The 27,577-nt window shown below is 31.5% G+C and overlaps 1 protein-coding gene across 1 annotated transcript in view; it reads right to left on the bottom strand.

Annotated features, from left to right (window-relative positions):
* Positions 1 to 27,577, bottom strand: part of LOC139483478 (uncharacterized) — a 766,788-nt gene that overhangs the window by 90,758 nt on the left and 648,453 nt on the right. The window lies entirely within an intron of this gene.

Consider the following 27,577-nt stretch of genomic DNA (forward strand, 5'->3'; position numbering starts at 1 on the left):
AATTTATAGTGCCAGCATGTCCTCTTTTTATTCAAAGTATTGAACCGTAAACAAATATAAGTAGTTTGCATACATGTACTTCAGACTGAGTCGTATAATAAAATCTTTTGACAGCATCTATCTAAACTGACCTTATTTGCTCTTTCTTTCTGCAAATCTATAAAGCTGCACAGTAATTCAGTTATAATTTTAGGTCAAGAGGGACTGTAATATACAAGTTTCAGCAATATTGGAAAACAATGACCTCAAAATTTTGTTCGCATGAATTTGTAGTGCCAGTATATCCTCTTTTTATTCAAAGTATTGAATCGTAAACAAATATCAGTAGTTTTCATACTTCAGACTGAGTTGTATAATAAAATCTTTTGACCGCATCAACCAAAACTGACCATATTTGCTTTTTTTTATGTGAGTCTATATAGTTGCACAGTACTTCAGCATGTTCAGTTATATTTTTTTTTACTGTAGTATATATAAATAACTGCAATATTGGAAATTGAACAAACATCAGTAGTTTTCATACCTCAGACTAACTCATGTAACAAAAAATATGTGTCTGCATCAATCAAAACTGACCATATTTGACAGCATCAACCAAATCTGACCATATATGACTGCATCAGCCAAAACTGATCATTTTGCTTTTTTTAATGTAAAAATGTGCGACGCGGGTTTTTTAATAGTGTGCACCACATTTTTTATGTTATTTCGAATAGACAGAAAAAAATGATAAGTCATTTCTTATAATTTAATTCTAAATTCCATTTTAAACCTTGCCAAACCATGAAAAAACGTTGATGACATTACAGTCACATGACTAACTTATGTCTATGGGCGCTGATAACACAAAACGACAGAAGACCTGTGACATCCAAACTTAAATTATTAAATAATGAACCGTCACAAAAAGTGACTTTTTAAGTCAGTAGTTCATGATGTTTTTTTTTTAAACAAAACTATTTAACGGCATCATCCAACACTCACATCACTGATTCATATACTTTATTTCAAAATTAAAGTACATGTATGAGAAGTTCTCTTCTTGCAATGGAAAGGTATACTGACTTTACTGTTAATATAATTTGAAGAAGGAAAATCATTGGTTTTGTTTGTAGCCTTACGTCCAGTGGCAAATATTTCATTCATTTTTAGATCGAGTATATTTTTTCTGACGTTCCAGACTCCCAGATATTATTCATTATCGTTATGGGTTAGTTTGGAAACGAGATAATGCAAATCTGAGACCTCAGTGCAAATGTACATAGTTTTCTTGCGTTTAACAACACTGCATGTGTTCATTCACTATGATATCCCATAATTCATCCACTGTACAATTTTAGTTTGAACATTTGTCAAAACAGAATCTTAAATCATGAATGTAAATCCAAGGCAAACAAGGTAAATTAAGATTAAATTTACTTGAATTAAATGCAGAGTTATATTTACGAAGAGACTGTTAAAAACGGGGAACGAAGAAACGTAAACAATGATGTTTCATTTGCAATCTCATAAAAATATTTCTCCGATGAGTTGGATAACCTCCTATCCACTTCGATATTTGTACATGTAACTTTTGATCAGTAAAAAATATAGAAACATCTGCTATTATATATAGTAAAGTAATTGGAACTGATTTTTTCTTCTAAATTCTAAATTGCCCTTTCTGCAGTGACGTCATTTAGAACTGTTCTACAGTCCTGACTGATTTAGTCAGTTCTGCTGACAGTTCTACGGTTAGAATTGATTTGGTCAGTTCTACCTAGAACAGTTTTAGACAGTTCTACCCTAGAACTGATCCTGACAGTTCTAGGGTAGAACTGTCACTGATTTAGTCAGTTCTACCTAGAACTGATCCTGACAGTTCTACCTAGAACAGTTCTAGGGTAGAACTGTTCTAGCTATTCCATGCTGAATTATTGGTTTATTCATCGCTAGTTCCAGAGTCTCAGTAGTTATTTTTTACCAGGTTTTCAGAGTTCAGAGTTCTCATTGCTATTCACAGCAATCGTGCGTTGTGTGATCAGATGCATCACACAGTGTCAGTAACAAGAGGCCATTCAGTCAGGCTCTTGTTACACAACATCACAAGTCACCTTGTTTTTCCGATGACAGATTCTTGAGATATTCTTCCGCATGCGGTAACACACTTTTTCTGTACGTGTGTATAAATATTAAAGATTTTTTACTTCATTTATGTTGCTAACGAGTTTAACAACATTTTCATATCATTAATTTATGTTAAAAAAATGTATTTTTAGGAGTATCCATTTGAAATGAATAAGAACAAGTGATAAGGCATGTAATTTTGCACTCGATAATGTCCGCGTATTTATTATTATCATGTTTATAGATCGGTTACAATATCAAAAAGAATGTTACGTAATGGAAATTTAGGCGACAGCAATACACATGAATGCCCTCACGGTCATCCGATGTAAAATGAATAGAAAAGTTGTTCATGAAGATATCATTAGATAAACAAACACACGGACCTATTTTTGTTTTTCTCTTTTTGATTTCTCATTCAATGACCAGTGACGGAACCAGAATTTTTGAAAATGATGAAGCTGCGTTTGTTGGTTCTATAAGCAGTTTGATTAAGAGGGAATCTGGACTAAGTTTTGCCAAAACTCCCTGCTAATTCAAAAAACAAATACAAGATAAGAGGTGGCGGGAAAATATATTCGTCATCAGTCAATATAATCTGAATAGACGCATATATAATGTGTTGACCTTGTCAAAAGTCTATAATTCATAAATGCAATTCGGCGCATCCAAAACCATATGTTATGAATATGTATGCAAGATATGGCGACCTATGAAATGACCCGCTTGGTGCAATGAAAGAGAGCATTACATAAAGAAGGCCGTTAGTGCTCTCGTTTGAATTGTTTTACATTATCTTTTCGGGGCCTTTTATTGTTGACTATGCGGTATGGGCTTTGCTCATTGTTGAAGGCTGTATGGTGACCTAAAGCTGTTAATTTCTGTGTCATTTTGGTCTCTTGTAGAAAGTTGTCTCATTGGCAATAATACCACGTCTTCTACTTTTATATCAACTTATTTTCCGTTCACATTTTCCGTAAAGATATGAGGTTGCATTTTGTTTTTTACATGTAGCTTTTTTTGCTTCGAAATACAGGACAGAGCTTTTAGTTTCAGTCGATATACACGCCATCTTGAAATAATTACTTGTCACATATAAATTCTGTTTGTTTGCTTCATGATGTGGCTGATATTCAGCAACAACTATTGGCTTAAATGAGATAAATAATTACAGACTGTTCTCTTCTGAGGATATTAAGCCATCAAATGCCGAAAAATTAACTATGTGTATTACATTTCAGATCAAATGTTATTAATTCATGGTAGTTTTATTATGCATATATATTACACACTGAAATTGAAAATTGAAATATCAATCATTAATACGTCTTTATTTGCATTGCTAAACTGCAATATACACGATTTGTTTGCTAAAATATGTTCCAACCCCCGGAACCCCCCCCCCCCCCTTGGATCCGCCACTGATATTACCTTGAAAAAGCGATTAGTTCAGAGCTTTTTAGAAAGCTAAAACTTATAATTTTCTTAATTTTTAAAGTGTATATCACTGATGCATTTGTTTTGATCTGTGTCAAAAAAGCTTTTACCAGAACGTAATAGGTGTTTGCACATAACGTAATAGGTGTTTGGACATAACGTAATAGGTATTTGCACATAACGTAATAGATGTTTGGACATAATGTAATAGATGTTTGCACATAACTTACATGATGTTTGCACATAATGTAAGCGGTATTTGCACATAACGTAATAGTTTTTGCAAATAATGATGTAGTTGTTATACATAACTTAATAGGTATTTGCACATAACGCAATAGGTGTTTGCACATAAGGTAAACGATGTTTGCACCTAAAGCAACGATGTTTGCACATAAGGTAAACTATGTTTGCACATAGGGTAAACGATGTTTGCACCTAAAGCAACGATGTTTGCACATAAGGTAAACTATGTTTGCACATAGAGTAAACGATGTTTGCACCTAAAGCAACGATGTTTGCACATAAGGTAAATGAGAATTGCACAAAACGTATAAGTTGTTTGCACATAATGTAAAAGGCATTTGCACATGACGTAATGAATGCTCACAGAGAGTATCAATTGTTCGGCAAAACGCATAGGAACTATACCATAATGTGTTGTGTTATTCACTCGAGATTCATATGTATTAACACAACATAACGCCATAAGACTATAATACCATGAGGTTTACATAGAACAAAGGTGTATCAAAACAAAACCTATAGAGAATTCGCCATAACAATCACAGTTGCAACAGGACGCTATTTTTAACTGACTTACATAAAAGAAGAATAGATAGAACATAGATAAAATATGAGAGAATGTAAAGGTGGTTGATCATAAAGTTTCGAAGTATTCACAGAATATATAGTAGTATAAGCATGATGTAATGCCTATTGTACACAACAAACTTCAGCAATGACAAATCATACAACTGTTTGACCAAACAAATAACTAATTTGACATAACACAGAGATGTTGTGTCATGAAATACAGACATTTGCACATAACATAAAAAAGAAACGACAGAACGTAAAGACAAAGCGACAGAACACATTGAATATTTACACTATAAGACAGTTCCAGCTTTCCATATAACAGCGTTAAATACATGTACTATAAGCATAAACAGGAGCAGTTTCATCATTGGACATATGTACTATTTTGTATAAAAATTTAATCCTGCTATCTATGATGAGTTTATTAAATAGCTTCAGACTAAGTTAAAAAAGAAACATGTATTACTGATATGCATTTCTGTCATGTTTTAGTGCATCAAAACAAAGTAAATAATGTTAGACTATGGAAAACCTGACTAAATTACATTATGTGTAAAACAAGGAAAAGTAAGGAAATTGGAAAAAGAGGAATTAAATGAACTTAAATCTAAAAATCCTGTGCTTACAATCAATATATAAGACACATACTATTCATTTGAAGCTGCCAGTGCGCAAATGTCTACTTATAGAAAATGTTATTTATACTTATTTAAAAAACACTATCGTATACAGGAACTCAAAGCCAAGATAATATTTCAATCATGTTAAAGAGCCAAAAAAAAGTAAAATTTATATATATAACTTTTTTGACAACAGATTAAAAAACAAAACAAGGCAAAAATGTTTAAAAAAGGGAAACCAATCCTTATTTAGATTAATCTCAGAAATGTTCCTTATCATGCAGATTTAAAATTTAGTCTAGTGAGTAGCAAATCTATATATCGAGAATGAATTTGCAATTTAAACTTACATTATGATGCACAGTTTTTTTTTCATTGATAACATTGAAATGTAATATATATGTTGTTTACGTTGTAATATTATCGTTTTTATTCATATATGGCAGGGTGATTTATATCATTTGTTTAATCTTATGATATTTTACACTTGCTGATGCATATATAGGTCCAATTATTTACACGCTTTTACAACTTAGAGATTTTATCTATAATAACGAGATTCCCCTGTCAACTTTAACAAAGCTTTTACTGATATAAAATATTTAGATACTTAATTCTGCATATTAGATTCAGTGTTAGAAATGACATGTTTTTTTCATTTATACGATGATGAATAAGCGATTTTCCTATATTCTTTGGACATGGCGATAATTAAACCTTATGTTTACCAACACAAATTATATTGTGTTTCTCAGTGCACTGAATAAGAGTGTTTTTTTTCTAACTTTATCCTTTATTCACTCTCTCTGTTATGAAAAAAATCTGCACAATTGTTCGAGACGGAAAATTATGTAAGTTACTAATGTTAAAAACCTTGAATTTTTATACAAAAAATTAAGATAGTTTTTTCAAACATTTTGGGAGATAGAAGGTGAATATATAAGCTTGGAACTTCTGGCAATTATTTTTTTTAGATTCCAGTAAAATAAGTGACAGTGTCATCTCAAAATGTGCAATAATGTTCAATTTACTTGATACAGATATTTGACAACATATCTTGTTTTTATTTGAAAGTGTCAAATTTGAAACGATTAATATTTCACAAGCTCTGACTGAAATGATTAGGAGGGATAAGGAAAGATTGAAATGACGGGTTGAGAAGCGGAAGTTTAAGGAAGGAATGCGGGGATCGTGGATCTGAGAAGGGAGGCTGGGTCAGAATTGGAAAAACTGTAAAACTTGTGAAAATTATGCAATAAGCCTGGAAAAAATGAACAACGTTCTTAAGGCGAAGTGTACGTAATTAAACTACACAACATTCTTTTTTTAATTTCACATAAGAATTCTGGTTGTAAAGTTACTCCAGAAAATAAAATAAAAAAATGGGAAACTATTTTCGTTTTTGAGACATGAGCCGTTGAAATTAATAGCTTGATACGCCAATAAATATTTTCTGCATATTTTCATCTTAGTCATTTCTGCATGGTGTTATTCTGAGGATTTGCACACAATATCTTCTACATTATAAACCTAATTCATTAGTAATGTTTACACACATGCTCGTGATGCAACTCTGCATCAAAATATTTCAGTTACATCAGAAAATATTTGTTTGTTCCATGCATTGTTTGTTAAAAATCCACATACACGGATTTAAACAATAAGCATAATGCATACTCTGGCTCTTCAACTATTTCGGTTCTTATACATCCGTGGCTTTCAAATGTTTGGCTTTTAATGTTCTATATCAAGGTCAAGCAAGAAAAGCGCTTCGGACGCTTGAGATTTAAAACGTGTTGATTTCATTTGATATTCAGAATTTTTTAGGCCGTAATGAGGTTAAAGAGAAGGACTTGCTTATACATTTTAACAAAATAGAAAAGATCAGAGTATTTGGTATAACTTCCAGTCGCAGATATTTCATACATATTCAAGATGAAAACATACACCTAATATGATACTTTTGAGTTCGACGTACCTAGTAGTGCATTACGACAGAAACGTACCCAGTACTGTTATACAATAACATTGTGCATAGGGAAATGATTTAGCAATGTATACAGTGTAATCCTTTTAAATTAACTGGTGTAAAATTAATCATATAAGAATGTACCAAAGGCGACCTTATGAGAATGTATCATGTACGATGCTTTTAAAATTTACCTAATAACATGTTTTAAGAATTTACTCAGTTTAAATTTAAACGATGTTTGCACCTAAAGCAACGATGTGTGCACATAAGGTAAACTATGTTTGCACATAGGGTAAACGATGTTTGCACCTAAAGCAACGATGTTTGCACATAAGGTAAATGAGAATTGCACAAAACGTATAAGTTGTTTGCACATAATGTAAAAGGCATTTACACATGACGTAATGAATGCTTACAGAGAGTATCAATTGTTCGGCAAAACGCATAGGAACTATACCATAATGTGTTGTGTTATTCACTCGAGATTCATATGTATTAACACAACATAACGCCAAAAGACTATAATACCATGAGGTTTACATAGAACAAAGGTGTATCAAAACAAAACCTATAGAGAATTCGCCATAACAATCACACTTGCAACAGGACGCAATTTTTAACTGACTTACATAAAAGAAGAATAGATAGAACATAGATAAAATATGAGAGAATGTAAAGGTGGTTGATCATAAAGTTTCGAAGTATTCACAGAATATATAGTAGTATAAGCATGATGTAATGCCTATTGTACACAACAAACTTCAGCAATGACAAATCATACAACTGTTTGACCAAACAAATAACTAATTTGACATAACACAGAGATGTTGTGTCATGAAATACAGACATTTGCACATAACATAAAAAAGAAACGACAGAACGTAAAGACAAAGCGACAGAACACATTAAATATTTACACTATAAGACAGTTCCAGCGTTCCATATAACAGCGTTAAATACATGTACTATAAGCATAAACAGGAGCAGTTTCATCATTGGACATATGTACTATTTTGTATAAAAATTTAATCCTGCTATCTATGATGAGTTTATTAAATAGCTTCAGACTAAGTTAAAAAAGAAACATGTATTACTGATATGCATTTCTGTCATGTTTTAGTGCATCAAAACAAAGTAAATAATGTTAGACTATGGAAAACCTGACTAAATTACATTATGTGTAAAACAAGGAAAAGTAAGGAAATTGGAAAAAGAGGAATTAAATGAACTTAAATCTAAAAATCCTGTGCTTACAATCAATATATAAGACACATACTATTCATTTGAAGCTGCCAGTGCGCAAATGTCTACTTATAGAAAATGTTATTTATACTTATTTAAAAAACACTATCGTATACAGGAACTCAAAGCCAAGATAATATTTCAATCATGTTAAAGAGCCAAAAAAAAGTAAAATTTATATATATAACTTTTTTGACAACAGATTAAAAAACAAAACAAGGCAAAAATGTTTAAAAAAGGGAAACCAATCCTTATTTAGATTAATCTCAGAAATGTTCCTTATCATGCAGATTTAAAATTTAGTCTAGTGAGTAGCAAATCTATATATCGAGAATGAATTTGCAATTTAAACTTACATTATGATGCACAGTTTTTTTTTCATTGATAACATTGAAATGTAATATATATGTTGTTTACGTTGTAATATTATCGTTTTTATTCATATATGGCAGGGTGATTTATATCATTTGTTTAATCTTATGATATTTTACACTTGCTGATGCATATATAGGTCCAATTATTTACACGCTTTTACAACTTAGAGATTTTATCTATAATAACGAGATTCCCCTGTCAACTTTAACAAAGCTTTTACTGATATAAAATATTTAGATACTTAATTCTGCATATTAGATTCAGTGTTAGAAATGACATGTTTTTTTCATTTATACGATGATGAATAAGCGATTTTCCTATATTCTTTGGACATGGCGATAATTAAACCTTATGTTTACCAACACAAATTATATTGTGTTTCTCAGTGCACTGAATAAGAGTGTTTTTTTTCTAACTTTATCCTTTATTCACTCTCTCTGTTATGAAAAAAATCTGCACAATTGTTCGAGACGGAAAATTATGTAAGTTACTAATGTTAAAAACCTTGAATTTTTATACAAAAAATTAAGATAGTTTTTTCAAACATTTTGGGAGATAGAAGGTGAATATATAAGCTTGGAACTTCTGGCAATTATTTTTTTTAGATTCCAGTAAAATAAGTGACAGTGTCATCTCAAAATGTGCAATAATGTTCAATTTACTTGATACAGATATTTGACAACATATCTTGTTTTTATTTGAAAGTGTCAAATTTGAAACGATTAATATTTCACAAGCTCTGACTGAAATGATTAGGAGGGATAAGGAAAGATTGAAATGACGGGTTGAGAAGCGGAAGTTTAAGGAAGGAATGCGGGGATCGTGGATCTGAGAAGGGAGGCTGGGTCAGAATTGGAAAAACTGTAAAACTTGTGAAAATTATGCAATAAGCCTGGAAAAAATGAACAACGTTCTTAAGGCGAACGACGTAATTAAACTACACAACATTCTTTTTTTAATTTCACATAAGAATTCTGGTTGTAAAGTTACTCCAGAAAATAAAATAAAAAAAATGGGAAACTATTTTCGTTTTTGAGACATGAGCCGTTGAAATTAATAGCTTGATACGCCAATAAATATTTTCTGCATATTTTCATCTTAGTCATTTCTTCATGGTGTTATTCTGAGGATTTGCACACACTATCTTCTACATTATAACCCTAATTCATTAGTAATGTTTACACACATGCTCGTGATGCAACTCTGCATCAAAATATTTCAGTTACATCAGAAAATATTTGTTTGTTCCATGCATTGTTTGTTAAAAATCCAAATACACGGATTTAAACAATAAGCATAATGCATACTCTGGCTCTTCAACTATTTCGGTTCTTATACATCCGTGGCTTTCAAATGTTTGGCTTTTAATGTTCTATATCAAGGTCAAGCAAGAAAAGCGCTTCGGACGCTTGAGATTTAAAACGTGTTGACTTCATTTGATATTCAGAATTTTTTAGGCCGTAATGAGGTTAAAGAGAAGGACTTGCTTATACATTTTAACAAAATAGAAAAGATCAGAGTATTTGGTATAACTTCCCGTCGCAGATATTTCATACATATTCAAGATGAAAACATACACCTAATATGATACTTTTGAGTTCGACGTACCTAGTAGTGCATTACGACAGAAACGTACCCAGTACTGTTATACAATAACATTGTGCATAAGGAAATGATTTAGCAATGTATACAGTGTAATACTTTTAATTAACTGGTGTAAAATTAATCATATAAGAATGTACCAAAGGCGACCTTATGAGAATGTATCATGTACGATGCTTTTAAAATTTACCTAATAACATGTTTTAAGAATTTACTCAGTGCAATGCACAGCGATTATTCATAATGTATTGCTACACGGGTTTACTTAACGTAGTGCCGTACGAATATTGCCTCTTCATATTTATATAATATTTAAAAAAAAAAGGAGATATGGTATGACTTCCAATGAGACAACTACCCGCCACTGGTTAACTCAAGTCGATGTAAGCAAACACTATAAACAACCATACTGTGTTCAACAATTGAAGGAAAAAACATAATGTGTAGGCCACAAAAGACTCAGCTGACAAAATCAACGGCCTTACATAAAGATATTTACGGAAAACAAATACCATGTTGTGAAGTGACATAATTAAACCAGTGTGAATAACAACCAGTAAACCACCAGTCCTATAATATAAGAATTTGGAGTTTCATATCATTTACATTCAACGTTTGTGTTTGTGTGTGGTGGTGGTTGGGGGGGGGGGGGGGGTTTCAACACTGATAATAAAAAAGAAATATTCGATAAAAAACGTTGATTATAAATGATATGAAACTCCAAAGTCTTTTATTATTAGACTAGTAAACTACAGGCTTTTCAATTATTGTATGATCATGAACTATGTGAAAGCATAGATCTGACCGAGTGCGAGATCCTCATGGATAATCATTGAGGTCGTTAAACTTCCCTTGCAGAAGACTTTGGTTAAATTAAAAAAAAAAAAATCTTGGTTAAATTAAAAAAAAAGAATCTTTAAAATGCTATCGCATTGTAATAGTCTGAACTCATTTCACCTCTCATTCCAGTGAATATTAAATTACAGTTACAAGTGTAACAAACTTTCCTGACCTCTTTTCTTTAAAGGGGCACTAGCTGCCAAATTCATGTTCACCGATTTGACTTAAATTCTAATATTTTATTTATAACAATGTAAAACATTTCTCCAAACTATCAAAAGTATAAAATAAACAATTTACAGGACATGGTCTCAAAAAAATGTAGCTTCGTTTCGTGAGAATTTTAGCCAAGACGCCATCTAATTAACTATCGAGTTGACCTTCTATGACCATATAAGCGATGTAAACATAAACATAGATATAAATAGATTAAGCAACATGTGCAATTGGATTTTTAAAAGTCTGTTAAATTTTGTATTATTGATTCAAAATTTTTACCTTTATAAGAATGACTTTTTGTAGATCGAATCAGTTAATCAAATTATTCACCTTTGTTTCACTTTCAATGTTGACATTATTTTCCTTTGAATAACCGTACACGGACATTGCATGCGTTTTTTTTTATCTCTTTCTACAGGGTTAAATTGGGGTTCACATGAATACGGGTTTAATAAGGTCGACTTATTCACTTGCAAGTGATAAACTCAAAATCAATGTTTATGAGATTAATTTGACAAGATCGAACCATTTTAGCTGATAAAAGCAAATTATTATTTCACTATTTCATTTTCATTAATGATTGAACAAAATAAATCGTACTTTTAATTTTTTATATATATCGTAGCTAGTGCTCCTTTAACCTTAATACTATATTTTATTCATTCGTAATCTTGAATTCAGACTTGAGACTTGAGAATAAAATAATGTTACTTCAAAATTATATTCTCTATTTTTGAATGATGCACACAGGCACAACAAAAAAAAAAACAGATTTCGCTATATATCTCTTCGAAATTGGAATTTGATAAAGAAGAAATGACATGTTATATTTTTTTATCATACATGTGTACTTTCAATTTCAATTTGGTTCTAAATTAAGATTTAGCTTTCCCATAAATTGCGGACGGAATAGAAGACACCTGTTTATTTTCTGCATGCATATGTAGAAAAAGTTGAAAACTGGGAGATTAATGACATAGTTTTACTCTAAGATACATGTTAGAGTGAGACAAGTTTTAAGTTACTGAGTAATTTTTTGGGCCTAATTTGTTTACTTTTTGTTTGTTTTCCGACTTTCAGCGGTTCTTCCAACTTGTAAGTGTTGCATTATTGTGGTCAAATTATTCTCTTGGTATCGTCTTTTTTTTATATGAATATATATCATGTCCTAAAATTTTCAATTGTACAAAATACGAACATGTCAACGTCTTTTTAATTCAATAACTAAATTCACACGTCTTTCATTAATCATTTGTAACCTATTATAAAACTTTACGTTGAGTACTGTGTGTTTTTCGTTCAAGACTACAGGTATTGTTGAGTCAGTTCAGATTTCATTTTAATAAATTGTTACATGTTTATCTGTTTATTTGTTTATAATTTTGTTGTTAGGCGTTTTTACTTTCTGTTGATATCATCAACACGAAACGCCTTCTACGCGTATAAAAAAACCCAAAAAAAACCCAGTGTTTTAAAGTCAGGCTGCACACAGAACAACGTACATAATGCTTTGATTTCTAACTGGAATAATTCGGATAATGTCTATGAGGTTTTAAGACAGTACAGGTGTGCTTGTTGGATTCATGATAGACCGCAAAAAGTTGTTTCTCTTTAGTGTGTCCTTTCTTAGAGTAAGGGACATAACTTGCGTAACTAACGACGAACGTTTTTAATCCCGTTTTCCGCTAGATGCGTGCAATTAGGTACACTTTGCCTTAAAGGATTTAGAACAAAGTTATACCTTGCTTCACACAATGATAGTTGATTGAATGTATTTAATTTGGTACTCACACACAACATCACGGCATATTTTAAAACATGTAATCAAAGATGTTCATAAGGTTAACAAGACACTGTGTGTGTCCTTTTTGTTCGAATGACGTAGATAAGAAATACGTAATGTGTGTAAAAATAAGGAACAATACATATGCGCATTATCGTATTGACATGTTAAAAAGCATAGAGTAAATATCGACTGCGTGTTATAACTCAACCACAACATTTATTTTACTATCGGATATGGGTCTCATATTCTTTATGCAGATTATCCTGATTAATATATAATAAAAATACGCCACTGCACTAAACAATATTAATCCAAACCAGCACGAATGATATACTACCAACTTTGTTACTGAAACTGTAATTTGCATTTTACAACCGCTAGAATTTGACTAAATGTAGGCGTTCCATAGCATCTACAGCAAACAGATATATTTTAAATACCCATCTCAAACAAAGGTTAATTCCGAAACGTAAAAAAAAACTAACAAACCAAATACTCAACTATACGAACTAAATGTTAAGTAAGTTATCAATCGATTCATGTTTTGAATTCATAAATATATCAGACGAAGACTATCTTCAGTCGTGTATTTTATCAAGCTGATCATAAGTATGGAACGCAACAGCTTTCTTAAATATGTGGAACTCTGATATTACTTTATGTTGTTTTATTATTACTTAATGATATTTTGTCTTTACATAATACGGTTTTGACATTAAGTAATGATGTTTTAATATAACTCAATATGGAATAGTCATTACTTAATGATATTTCGATATTACACGATATGGTTTCGTATTGACTTGATATAGTTTATATATTTGTTTAGGGGCCAGCTGAAGGACGCCTCCGGGTGCGGGAATTTCTCGCTACATTGAAGACCTATTGGTGACCCTCTGCTGTTGTTTTTTATTTGGTCGGGTTGTTGTCTCTTTGACACATTCCCCATTTTCATTCTCAATTTTATTGTCATTACTCAATATGGTTTTGTCATTACTCGATGTTGTTTCACCATTATTTAATGTGGTTGTGTCATTAGTCAATGTAGTTTTAACATTACTTGATGTGTATTTGACTTAAAGTAATGTAGTTGTTTTATTACATGATGTGATTTTGTTATTTCGTAATAATGATTTGTCTTTTCTTTATATGATTTTAATATTACGTAATGATGTTTCAAAATTTGACGATTTTACACTACTTGGTGTGTTTGTTTCATTATTTGATGTGGTTTTGTCTTTCTTTGATATGGTCCTGTCATTCTTTGATGTGGTTATCCCATTACTTGATGAGGTAAAGCCACGTGACCAATTCGGAAAACCCTGTTCTACTTTTAGATAGATTTCCATGTTGTATGTGCTTGGAATGCGTGTGGTCATCCATCTAATTAGTGTTCTAATTAAAGTTCGCGTTGCTCTTTGAGTTAAACTTTGAGTTAGTTTTTGAATTCAAGTCATGCTTAGAATCAAAGTTCTAGTTAGCATTGAGTTTCGAGTTGGACTTCGAGTTTGAGTCACATTTAAAGGCAGAGTTATAGTTACAACTTTGAATTTCTTGGTTAAGCACTATGACCCAAACTTTCGGTTGCGGTAAAGTTGCGGTGCTTAAAAACAGTTTCAATTGGCTGACTCTTTATATATTAGATCGGTATGACTGGGTAATTTAAATCCATTTGGGTGATCTCGGGTTCCCCAGAAAGGTAAGGAGGTTCTAATCAACGTGTGGGACCCGCCGTGTTATTCGCGAAATTACCAACCGATTGGTTTGGTTTATTTTGAAAATCACATTCGAGTGGTTTTATTTTGAAGTTCACATTCGAGTAAAAGATGAAGGTATTATGGTTACAACAACTGGAACATGTTCCCGTCACATGTGAAACAGATATTCCAAAATGTTTATTTATCAATTAGTACGAGGTTTATCAGAAAATTCAATTGATTATAAGTAATAGATTGATATTCGTATATATGTTCAAATGATCATTAACGCTAAAAATAAATCGGAGAATCCTTATTTTATAGTATTGATGCTTTGTCGCTTAGTCCGAGCCCCCCTCCCCCATTTTTCCTGTGACTTAAGTGTGAGTTAATTTGAAATGTATCATTTGTTAACAAAAAAGTATAAGTCTTTTGAATTGTGTCGAGTCTGCGACATCAATGTAGCGGCAGTTAGACACAACAAAGTCGTCGAAAGTGGCGTCATTTCGGGACCTTTTATAGCTTACTATGGGGTATGGATTTTGTCCATTGTTGAAACCATACAGTTCTTTTTTAGTTAAATAAAACCGAATTAAACTGTTTTGACATGCTAAACGTATACCTCCATGAAGTGTTTTAAAATTTGTATAAGAGTTTTTCCTCAATATCAAGAAAAAGCATCTTCAGAAAATTTTAAAAATTGTTTTGACCGATGAATGTACAGCCGATCAACACTGAAAGCAGCAATATCAAGCGAGACACAGCGTTCCGTGGACTATTTTACAAGTATTATAATACTGCTTCTATCGAGAACTTCGGATCAACAGGACCAAGCGGTTTGGGGATATCCCAATTATGTCCGAAATACTGTAAAATTTTTAAGATTTAATTTTTTTATTGTTGTCTGCCGTTCCCCTTTTTCATACCAAATAACTCTGAACAATCACTCAAACTTTAATTTGAACTTTAACTTTGGCAATACCCATCCAAAGCACATTAAACAAACGACATATTGAAATCTGTTAAGAAATATATTTTTTTTCACATAGTGCATGGTGGCCTTTTGTAGCTGACTATACGGAGAGTTGAAGGCTGTACAGTTGCCTATATATGATTTTTTTTTACATCCACTGCATTTAAACTCTGGTGGATAGTTGTCTCATTGGCAATCACAACACATCTAACTTTGTTTCAACTCCTATGTTGCGTTTTGTATACTGCAACATTGTTTATTTAGTACGCATATCCCGGAGCCCTCTTTTCGGAATCCCGAGCAAAAGCCCTTGTTCCGCGATAGAAAATTTAATTACGAACTCAAAAGACATATATAATAGCTCGAATTTCAACTCGAAATCTTAATTAATCTAAATGAGACTTTAATTCGAATCTAACTCAAACTCTACCTCAAGAGGTGACTCAAATTCAAAGTTGTAACTAGAACTCTGCCTTCAGGTGAAAGGTGAAAAAGCTAAAATTTTCAGTTGAAGCTAAATTCAGATAGTCATCTTAAATTTTTGTTGTTATTTTTTTTTCAAATCAACTTGGATATTCATATAACTACATCTATCTCATTTATATATTTATCTTACAAAGTTCCAGCTTGGTTTGGCATTTTGGTGTACTGCTGTCTATAAGTTTATAGATTTTTATTAATAGGTGGGAAAAGGCTAAATTTCAGTAAAATCAAAATTCAGATAAACATCTTTAAAAAAAATGTAACTTTTTCATATTACTCTACAGCTATCTCATTCATACGTGTATACGTTTCGTCCCCGACGTCATAACCAGGCCAGTAGTCAGTACTTCGATGTTGACATGAATATCAATAATATGGTCTTTTTTTTTAAATTTCCTGTTTACAAAACTTTGCATTTTTCGAAAAACAAAGGATTTTCTAATCCCAGCCATAGATTACCTTCGCAGTATTTGGGACAACTTTTTGGAATTTTGGATCCTCAATGCTCTTCAACTTTGTACTTGTTTGGCTTTAAAACTTTTTTAGGCGTCACTGATGAGTCTTTTGCAGAGAAACACGCGTCTGGCGTACTAAATTATAATCCTGGTACTTTTAATAACTAATCATTCATGATCTTACAGAATAACATGTTTCTGGGTAGTTTGGTGTTTTGCTGTAACATTAATAAGTAAAAAAAACACCAAAATTTGCAGTATAGGCTAAATTAAGATAGTCTCTTTTAAAACATTTCATAACTTGTTCTCATTATATATTGATTTTACAGAATACAAGGCTGTTTGGTGGCTTGCTGTCAATTTTATAGATTGAATTAATAGGTAAAAAAGGAACAAAAGCACTGTTAGCGCTGTATGCAGTTAACCAAAAACCAAGGTAAACGTCATAATACGAACTGTGGCAGTGTTGCTTTATTATCATTTTTGAAAAGATTTGAAAGAACAAACATTAAACTTTCGTATAATGAACGTTTATGTTGATCAAATGAATGATTATTAAGGCAAATTAATTTAAATGTCATCAAGGTTTTCAAAATCAACTCATATATCAATGTAAATGAACCCATCTTCACCCATAAGTCCATGATGTCACTCCATACCAAGTTTGGTTTTAAAAGACAGGTGATTATAAATCAGTTGGTTAAACATTCTCAGGCTTCACACATCTTGAAAGATTGATATGTTTACTTTAAAACGAACCATAAACGAAAATTCTTGTAGGCCCAGAAATAATTCAATAAATAATTAAAGTAAAATAAATTAAAATATACTATTTTTTTGCATCAATAAAATGTTATAATAAACAAGAAATAATTGTAACATAATGCCGTATCGAAGTGTTCCAAACAAAGCCCCCATTGTTTGTTATTCCCATGGTCGACTGACATTTGGCAAAGTCCAGTTCATACTGATTTGGTCAGGTAAAGTGATTTGCAAGTGTGACACTAAGGCGACAGGCCCAGTATGTCATTCATTTGTTTTTTTAAATGACAAACAGGAATAAATATGGTTTAGGTATTGGTACCTGGACTGCTTAAAAGTTCTCAAACAGAAGGGGTGGGGTGACCCCAGGGACTCCCTTATATTTGATTTGATTTGTTATATTGTCCAATGCATAATTACATATGGTTTAGGGGTTAGGATCTTGACTGTTTACAAGTTCTTAATGAGAAGGGGTGATTTATTTCATTGTTCCGTGTATGAATGTACATGTATATGGTTAAGGGTGGAGATCTCAACCATTTCCAAGTTCTCAAACAGAAGGGGGTGGGGTGACCCCTGGGACTCTTTTATATATTTCATTTGATTAGCTAGTTGTCCCATACATGACAATATATGGTTTAGGGGTATGGATCTTGACTGTTTACAAGTTTGCAATGAGAAAGGGTGAGTTATTGTATTGTCCCATTTATGAATATACATGTATATGGTTTAGGGATGGGGATCTCAACCAGTTCTCAAACAAGTGGGGGTGGGGTGACCCCATGAACCCCTACATTTCACTTGATTTGTTTAATTGTCCCGTACATGAATATATATGGTTCACTGATGGATATCTCAACCATTTTCAAGTTCAAAAACAGAATGGGGTGACCCCAGGGACTCGGCCCACAAATATTTCATTTGATATGTTATATTGTCCCATACATGAACATTTATGGTTGAGACGTGGAGATCTCGAACGTTTACAAGTTCTCAAACAGGATTGGGTTAAGGCAACAACAGGGACTCGTCCTATATTTAATTTGATTTGTTTCATTGTCCAATACATCAACATAAATTGCTTAGGGGTGGGGATCTCGATCATTTCCAAAATCTCTTACAGGAGGGGGAGGGAAGACATCGGGAACTCACCAAAAATAGTTTCATTTGATTTGTTTAATTGTCCCATACAAGTATATACATTGTTTAGGGGGGTCACGACGGTTCAAAAGACAACGTACATTTTCAAATTTTCACACACCCTATATTATTTTTGATTATTTTTATTGTCCTGTTGTCATTACTGAAGACTGTGTAGTACACAAATCTAGGGTGCTAGCATCAAGCAGCTTAACTGCCTAAAAATGTTAAGTCTAGGCCGAATTAAAAAAGCCACCTTTAAAATTTGGTATAACTTTTTATTTCAATTCGGATTTTCATATAACTCTACAGCTATCTCATTTATATATTGATTTTACAGAATGACAGGTTGGATATTGGAAATATAAACATGCTCTGTTATTAAAAGACAATAATTGGTAATTCCGCAATTGATAACATGTTTTTTAGTCTAAGAGTTATTTTGTCCCTTATTTTAATTAAATGGGTATTTTGAAAATTGTATACAAATTGGACATTTAGTAAATATTTATTTAGTTAAGAATAGTTTGAATGAATATTCATGTCCTATTGTCACCAAATGAGACAAAAGTTGTGACCCTATGCCTGAAGTGGATGTAAAATATGTCTGTCCTACTATAGTTTGCACCAGTCTCACCTTTTTGATAAATATTGCTCGGTTCCTTAAAGGGGAAAAAATGTAAAATTTATAAACATTACTTTATAAAACACACATAACAAATAAACCAAGGCAATATTTATTTTAAAAAGGGAAAACAATCTTTATTTATATTATTCTCCCAAATTTTGTAACAAAATGAAATATCCTTAGTACCAATGAAACGTATATCATGCAAATATAAAGTTCAGTCCTGTGAGTAGTAAATATCTGTATCGAGAATGAATTTGCATTTTAAACTTACATTATGATGCAGAGTTTTCTTTTTATTGATAACATTAAAATGTAATATATATGTTGTTTACGTTGTAATATTATCGTTTCTATTCATATGTGACAGGGTGGTTTATCATGTTTATATCATTTGAATAATTACGTGATATTCTACACTTACTGCTGCTTATTTAGGTCCAATTATTTACACGCTTTTACAACTTAGAGTTTTATCTATAATAACGAGATTTCCCCGTCAGCTTAAACAAAACATATACTGATATGAAATATTTAGATACTTAATTCTGTATATCAGTGTTAGAAATGATGTGTTTTTTTTTCATTCATACGATGATGAATGAGCGATTTTCCTATATTCCTTGGGCAAGGCGATAATTAAATCTTAGGTTTACCAAAACAAATTATATTGTCTTTTTCAATTCACTGAATGCGAGTGGTTTATTCTATGTTGACTGTCGCTGTTATGAAAAAATTCGCACAATTGTTTGAGACGGAAAATTATGTAAAATACCAACTATACAAATCTGGATTTTTTATGAAAAAAAATCAAGATATGTTTTGTTTATATCTTGGTACATAAAAAATGAAGATATAAGTTTGGAACTTCTGGCACCATTTTTCTGATTCCCGTAAAATACGTGCCCTCTCAAAATGTGTAATGAAATTCTATTGATTTGATACAGATATTTGACAACATATCTTTTTTTTTTCATTTGAAATTGTCATATTGGAAACGATCTAGATTTTGGAAAGCTCTAACTGAAATGATTTGAAGGGATAAGGAAAGATTGAAATGATGGGGTGGCAAGCGGAAGTCTACGACAGGAATACACGGATCGGAGGAGAAAAGCGGGAGTCAGGATTGGACACTGTAAAACCTGAGTAAAAAATGCATTACGGCGGTACAAAATGAACGCTGTTCTTAAAGGAGTTTGAACAAATCTATCCCATAATTCAAAGAATGATAGTTGATTGAATGTACTTGGTACTCACACACAACATCATGGCATATTTTAAAACATGCAATCAAAGATGTTTATAAGGTTAACAAGAAACTGTATGTGTCCTTCTTGTTTCAATGACCTATATTCGAAATATGCAATATGTGTAAAAAAAAAAAGGCTCACTACATATGTGCAATATCTTATTGACATGTTTAAAAATATAGAGTAACTATCGAGACTGCTTGTTATAACTCAACCAAAACATTTCTTTTACTATCGGATGAGTCTCATATTTCTTATGCAGATTATCCCGATTAACATTTAATAAAAATACGTCACTGCTTTAAACAATGTTTATCCAATCCAGCACGAATGATATACTACCTACATGGTAACTAATACTGCTTTGTTATTTGTATTTTACAACCGCTAGAATTGGACTATATTGAGGCGTTCTATAACATCTACAGCAAACAGATACAATTTAAATACCAATCTCAAACGAAGGTTCATTCCAAGACGTAAACAAAACCTACCAAACCTAATGCTCAACCATACCAACAAAAATCAAGTAAGATATATATATATATTAATCGATTCATGTTTTAATTTCATAAAAATATATGAAACGAAGATTATCATCAAGCTCATCATAAGCATTTAATCTTATATTTTGTTTTCCATTGAAAACATTTTAAATGCAATGTACATTTCTAATCAGGACAAATAGTAAATCTGCAAATTAATTTATTCAATTTATCCTGTTTATTATCTAACGCTTTTTTTCGTTTATCCTCTTGTTCAATTCAAACCGGGTTTTGTTTTGTTATTTGGACTCGGACTTTTTTTTTATTATTATTTTAAGATTGACAATGCAAATGGGAAATGTGTCAAAGAGACAACAACCCGACCATAGATCAGACAAAAGCAGAAGGCCACCAATGGCTCTTCAATACTGCGAGAAACTTCCTCCTTGGGGTAGAGTCCTTCAGCTTGCCCCTAATTAATTATATATACTAGTTCAGTAAATATGGACGTAATACTGAACCCTGTATTGTACACAAAAAAAATCGTACAAGACGAACAAAGGCCTGACATTGTTGTGTTCTTTAAAGAACATTACCATAAAAGATTGAATGTGAAATACCTAAATGTATAAGATGTCTGCATTTTGATTTATATTTACGAATGACGTTCTTGTGCCGATGATAAAATTTAGTAAATGTTTTGACATTTGTGACATAGAATACCCTCGTGTTATAACTTTCCAGTAATAAACAAATTTCTCTCTTTAAAATCTATTACTAATTAACTACACTGATATTGGACTTAATATGATGAAAACTGCCTATGCAATATAAGGTGTAAACTCGGCCAATATAGATTTTTTTTCTGTATTGGCCGAGTTATTCTATATTGGCCGCGTTGACACAAATATAGAATTTCGGAACGTCTCTAGTTTTTATATCGAGAGTCAAGACAACAACAACTGAAAGTAAAGTTGTTTGGAAGACGCAGTTTTCATTTAGTCATGATCATTATAAACATGCTGTAAAATTCAGTATGGCATATATTTCAGGCTAAAGACGGTCACATTAATTCAAAAAGCATTTTGAAAGCAGACGATGGAATTATTTCAGGTACAAATACTACAACTCGATTAACTGTTTCCTTTCGCTTTTTTTTGTAAACTGTCATTTATTTTTAAATCCGAACCAAGCATATGTATTCTGTAATCATGTAAATCTTCGTGCTTTGGTTATTTGGCTTATGCCGGTTTATGGATAGTTGTATTTGTTTCTACATTATTTTTTTTTTAAATGTATTTAATTAGTTTCTGCATAACACATGCAATATGTGCAATGGCAGTACCTTTCCAATTACTATCTTTGTGTTGCGTTTATATTAAAATTGTAACACTTTAAAGTGACTGGAAAGGGTAGAAAAATTCATCAGATGAGAAAATGCTGAAGACACCTGGAAACAGCACCAGATCATTATATATTGCATCTAATAAAAAGAAACTGAGATTTGGATAGTTCCATTTCAAGGTATACAGATTTAGCTCTTGTGAAATGAAATAAAAAAAATATATTGTAACTCTGTAGTTAATTAATAAAGATACTATTACGTGTATTTCTATATTGGCCTTGCTATTGGTCCGAGGCTTCGCCTCAGGCCAATACAGCTGGCCTCGGACCAATAACAAGGCCACTACAGAAATACTTACGTCATAATATCATAATACGTCGTTACATACACGATCGAATCGTACAAGTTTAGATACATAAACACCATAAGATGGTGACAAGGAAACGTCACCATCTAAACATGGCAAATCAAAATAGGAAATAAAAAAATCATCTCTTTTGTCATAAACTTTTGTAGTAAGCTTTCCGTTAATTATATAGGTATCAAGACCGAGTACAGGGCAGTGGTCTTTGTAAGTATTAGCTTTTTTAAAGATAGTTCAACAGGATACATTTCTTTAGTATGCATACTGAAGTCGTCATTATTGAGAGCCAATATATTGACATCTAAAAGTATTGTTAAATATTTGTATAACATGTTGTTTCGATGGGTCATTGCTGATTTTAGTCATACATTGGAATTTCTATTAGCATTCAGAGATATCAATTATACAACCAAATAAAATGATGTGCGTTAGAAATTAAGAATTTCATTAATTCAATGTACTAGTATACATCTGCGTTTTCCATCAATATTTCTATCAATTTTGAATCAAAATGCCTAATTCTCCTTATTTTTTTCTCAATGAACATTTGAAATTCAGTGTTTGGTGATCCCAATGTTTTATTTGTGTTTTTCGAATCTCATACATTTATAAATAAGATTTGTTTTCAAAATAATCAAAAGAGATGTATAAAACATTAGACCAACCTTCCCTATTCCTTTTTTTTTTAACTTTAAGGCGCATTTACCATGACCAATTCATTGCCATTCTTGTATTTTTTTCTCAATCTGTTTGTGCATTTTTAATAATATTGGTCAATTTAACAAGAAAAGATGATGATTATTGTGGTTTATATATAATTTACTGGAAACACGGATGTTAGAGTGGACATTGAGAAATAACGTTTACACGCATGAATGAATGAAAGATAAAATAATGGATTAATCAAACAGAATTATAGACCATTCTATGAAAACTTCAAAACAACGTGAGACAACTATCCACATGAGACCAAATGACACAGATATTAACAACAATAGGTAAGCATTTGGCCTTCAACTATGATCAAAGCCATTACTGCATACTCAATTATAAAAGGCCCTGAAATAACAACTGTTAAACGATCCAAACGAGAAAATTAGCGGCCTAATGTACAGAAAATAAACGAAAACCAAATTTGTAACAAACGACAACCACTGGACTACAGGCTCCTGACTTGGGAAAGGCACATACATACAAAAAATGTGGCGGGATTAAAGATGTTTGCAGGATTCAATCGTCCCTTTACCTTGGACAGTAGTGTAACATTAAAACAAATAAACGAACTATAAAAATCAGTTGAAAAGGGGATCAGATGGATATAAATAGAAAATAAACAGAGAGTTGACGTGGCCGGGTACTAGTTTATTCCATCAACAAAAAAAAACTCTAAGTACAGATCTGAGAGTCCTAGCAATAACTGACAGCTAGTTCGAAGCTTCTAACAACTATTAAAAAATAAAGTATCTAAATTATCAATCAAGACACATCCAACATCCAATTGATTTAGTGTAAATACGTCATAAATAGTCAGAGAAAACTATGACCTTGTGCAATGCCAAGATACAGGTTTGGACAGATTTTATATCCATGCATGTGTATACATTGAATATGTATCTAACAATAAAATCTTGGTTTTTTTTTAAATTAACTGATAACAAAATCAATATTAATACTATTAAAAAAAAATCCTTTCTAAATGTCCGGGCACGGTTAACGATAGTACATTTTTGGTTATATCCTCTAGCTTGGCTCAATACTTATACACATCGTTTATGTTTCATTGTATTATCGTTAAGTTTGCATGCCATTGTTATTTTCTTTGTTGACATAGTTACAATTTTGACTGCTTTTCCCATCTTCTTGACATTTTTACCTTTAACGACTGTTTGTTTTGTCCACACATTATTGTCTATTTAAAAGATTTGTATGTGACTACCATGCATGTGAGAAGTTTAAGGGCATACGATACAGTTTTGATCCCGTATCTACGTTTTGATAAGAATTTCCTTATAGACTATGTTTACCTGATTGAATCAAATATGTAAGAAAACATATACCTTCATGTGCTATTTTTTGAGTAAAATAAGGTTTAAATTTTGTATATTTGGTCAACATTCGGATTTGTGGCCGTATTTGCCCTTTCGAAAGAAAGATACAACTTTTTTGTTTTAAAATAAAAACACAAATTGTTTTTTGTTAAATAATTTGTAATTTCTGTATTTTATAAGTATCCTACAATTTTATTCAATTTTTATTTAGAAAAAACTCATATTTATCAAATGTTCATGAATGTAGAAAAAAACATCTTTTTTTGCTGTATATTTATCAAATTTAAAATATTGCACTATTTACGTTTTCATAAAAATTGGCACACATAATCTTCTCGCGTAATCAAACCAAAAGACATTTTCAAACAGAGAGGTCCATGAAATCGTGTTCAACTTAAATAAGTTTGAATGATAAAAATCAGTCGAAAACTGAATCTTTTCCCGATAAGTCAGAGTTTGACGTCGCGAAAATAAAATTAACTTTAGCAACGTCATTACCTTCCCTGTAACTGTGTCGTATGCCCTTGTTAATGTTGTGTCGTTGTTCTCCTCTGATATTTAATGCGTTTCCCTCAGTTTTAGTTTGTTACCCCGATTTTATTTTTTGTCCATGGATTTACGAGTTTTGAACAGCGGTATACTACTGTTGCCTTTACTTAACTAGATGTACAACCAGGTTTAATCCACCATTGTCTATACAAGGGAATGGTTGTTCTAGGTAAAGAGTTTGGCAGGTGTTGTTCGTTTCATTGATGTGTGATGGCGTCCGTAAAATTTACAAAGGGGTGATTTCTACTTCACCATTTAATATTGTATACGACCGTAGAGGCATTGTTTTGACTTTGCTAATTCAATATAGCACCTTTGTTTGAAATATTGGTCTCTAAATTGATTTGACAGTAAATATATATATATATACCCGAAGATACCCTGGTGTTAAGGTACTTGTATACAGGGATCTCCACTGATATATCTGTACCAGTGAAGAAATATTTTAACAACATGTGCAATGTTGTTGTTGATTAAAAATCAAAGACAGTTGGTCAGATTTTAGATAAAAAAAATGATAAAGATTATATACCTGCTTCAGTTTAAGTCTGTTTTTAGCTGCCACTTCTTTCGGTTTGGGGTTTTACAAACAAAGAATACAGTAAATAAAAACACATGTAGGAAAATATATCGGTACTATGAATTTGTTTTGGGTGTACATTATATTAAGTATTGGCGTCTCTTCTATTTAAAGGCTTAACACATGATTCATAACAAAAACTCATTTGTATTTAAGAATTGAATGCTTTCTTTTGTAACTTCACTGGGGTGTAAAGGCGTTGACCGAAGTACATTTTGTATGAAGCGCGGATACGCTTAATTCTAAAAATGTGCGCACGGTCAACGCTTTCACAACCTTATGAAGTTACAAAAAGAAGCATTAAATACTTATAATTACATTTTTTAGCTATGATCATGAAAACACGAATTTTATAAAAAAAAAAAAAGAACATTATTTAATTCACCTGTGCACTTTATTGTGGGACCACGTGTTATTATGAATGATAAGTTTTATTTAGTGATGAAATTGCTTAAAGAATAACACGTGATATGCAGTTAGCCAATCAGAACAAAGTATTATAATGGAACATACATCTAATGTAATATTTATAATTACATTATATATCTACACTGCAGTAGTTTTGATTCATTATTGTCAGAACTATGTTCGTCATTAAAAATTAAATGCACTGTTTAGTCACAACTAATACCATTCATTTTATAAATAGGGTAGATCGATATCATTTCAGTACAGCTGAAGACAAAACTTGTATAAGTCCTAGAATTGAAAAGCTGAAAAAATCAAAAAGAACAAAATCAGGTCAAGGCTGGGCAAGATATAAAAAATTTGCACTGGATAAAAAAAGATTTTAAACCAAAATGTAGATTAATTTCCCAAATTTTGTAACAAAATGAAATATCCTTAGTACCGATTAAATGTGCATGAAGCAATTATTAAATCTTTGTAACGAGAATGAATTTGCCTTTTTAAGGTATACTATGATTTGGCGTTTTTCTTTTCATTGATTACATTTAAATGAAATATATATGTTGTTTACGTTGTAATATTATCGTTTTTATTCATATGTGACAGAGTGATTTATATCATTTGCGTAATTCAAAGATATTGTATACTTGTTGATGCATGTTTAAATCCAAATATCTAAACACTATAACACCTGAGAGATTTAATCTATTATAACACTTGAAAAAAAAAAATTACAAGGCAATAATTAAACTTTAGGATTATCACACAAATAATAGTTTGTTTTTCAATGTTCTGGATAAATGTATGTTTTCTTACTTAATCTCTTTTGAGTTGACTTATCTGTAATGACAAAATCCGTACACGTGAAGTATAGAGATAGATATAAATATAAGTAATTAGCGTTACAATTTAAAGTTTGATGATTTTTTACAATAGAGGTTTTTAAAGTTTTGACAGATGAATGCGTTTTGAAATTTTTGAGATTCCCGTAAAAAAACATGCACTCTCAAAATTTGTAATGAAAATCAATTAACTTGATACTGAAACACAAACAAACATATCATATGTTTAAGGGGGTGGAGGTGGGGGTACATCGTATTGTTTTCCATTTGTTCTTCATTTAAAATTGTCAAATCTAAAACGATTAAGATTTCACTTACATAGGTCTTCAGCAGGGTCCAAATCAATCCATTTAAAAACAATTGAGACAAAATATTAAATTAAAATTTAAGAAGCTATTGCGAACCTTTCAAACGATCATATATATTTAGAGATATGCAAAAAAAATGGTACGGTTTGTCACTGCCTATATTTTACTTATAATTTTGTGATATAAATTATTTCTTATTTAGAAATTGCACCATTCAAGCTACGGTTTATACATGTCTT

Source organism: Mytilus edulis, chromosome 7 (assembly GCF_963676685.1).
Source record: "Mytilus edulis chromosome 7, xbMytEdul2.2, whole genome shotgun sequence".
NCBI lineage: Eukaryota > Metazoa > Mollusca > Bivalvia > Mytilida > Mytilidae > Mytilus > Mytilus edulis.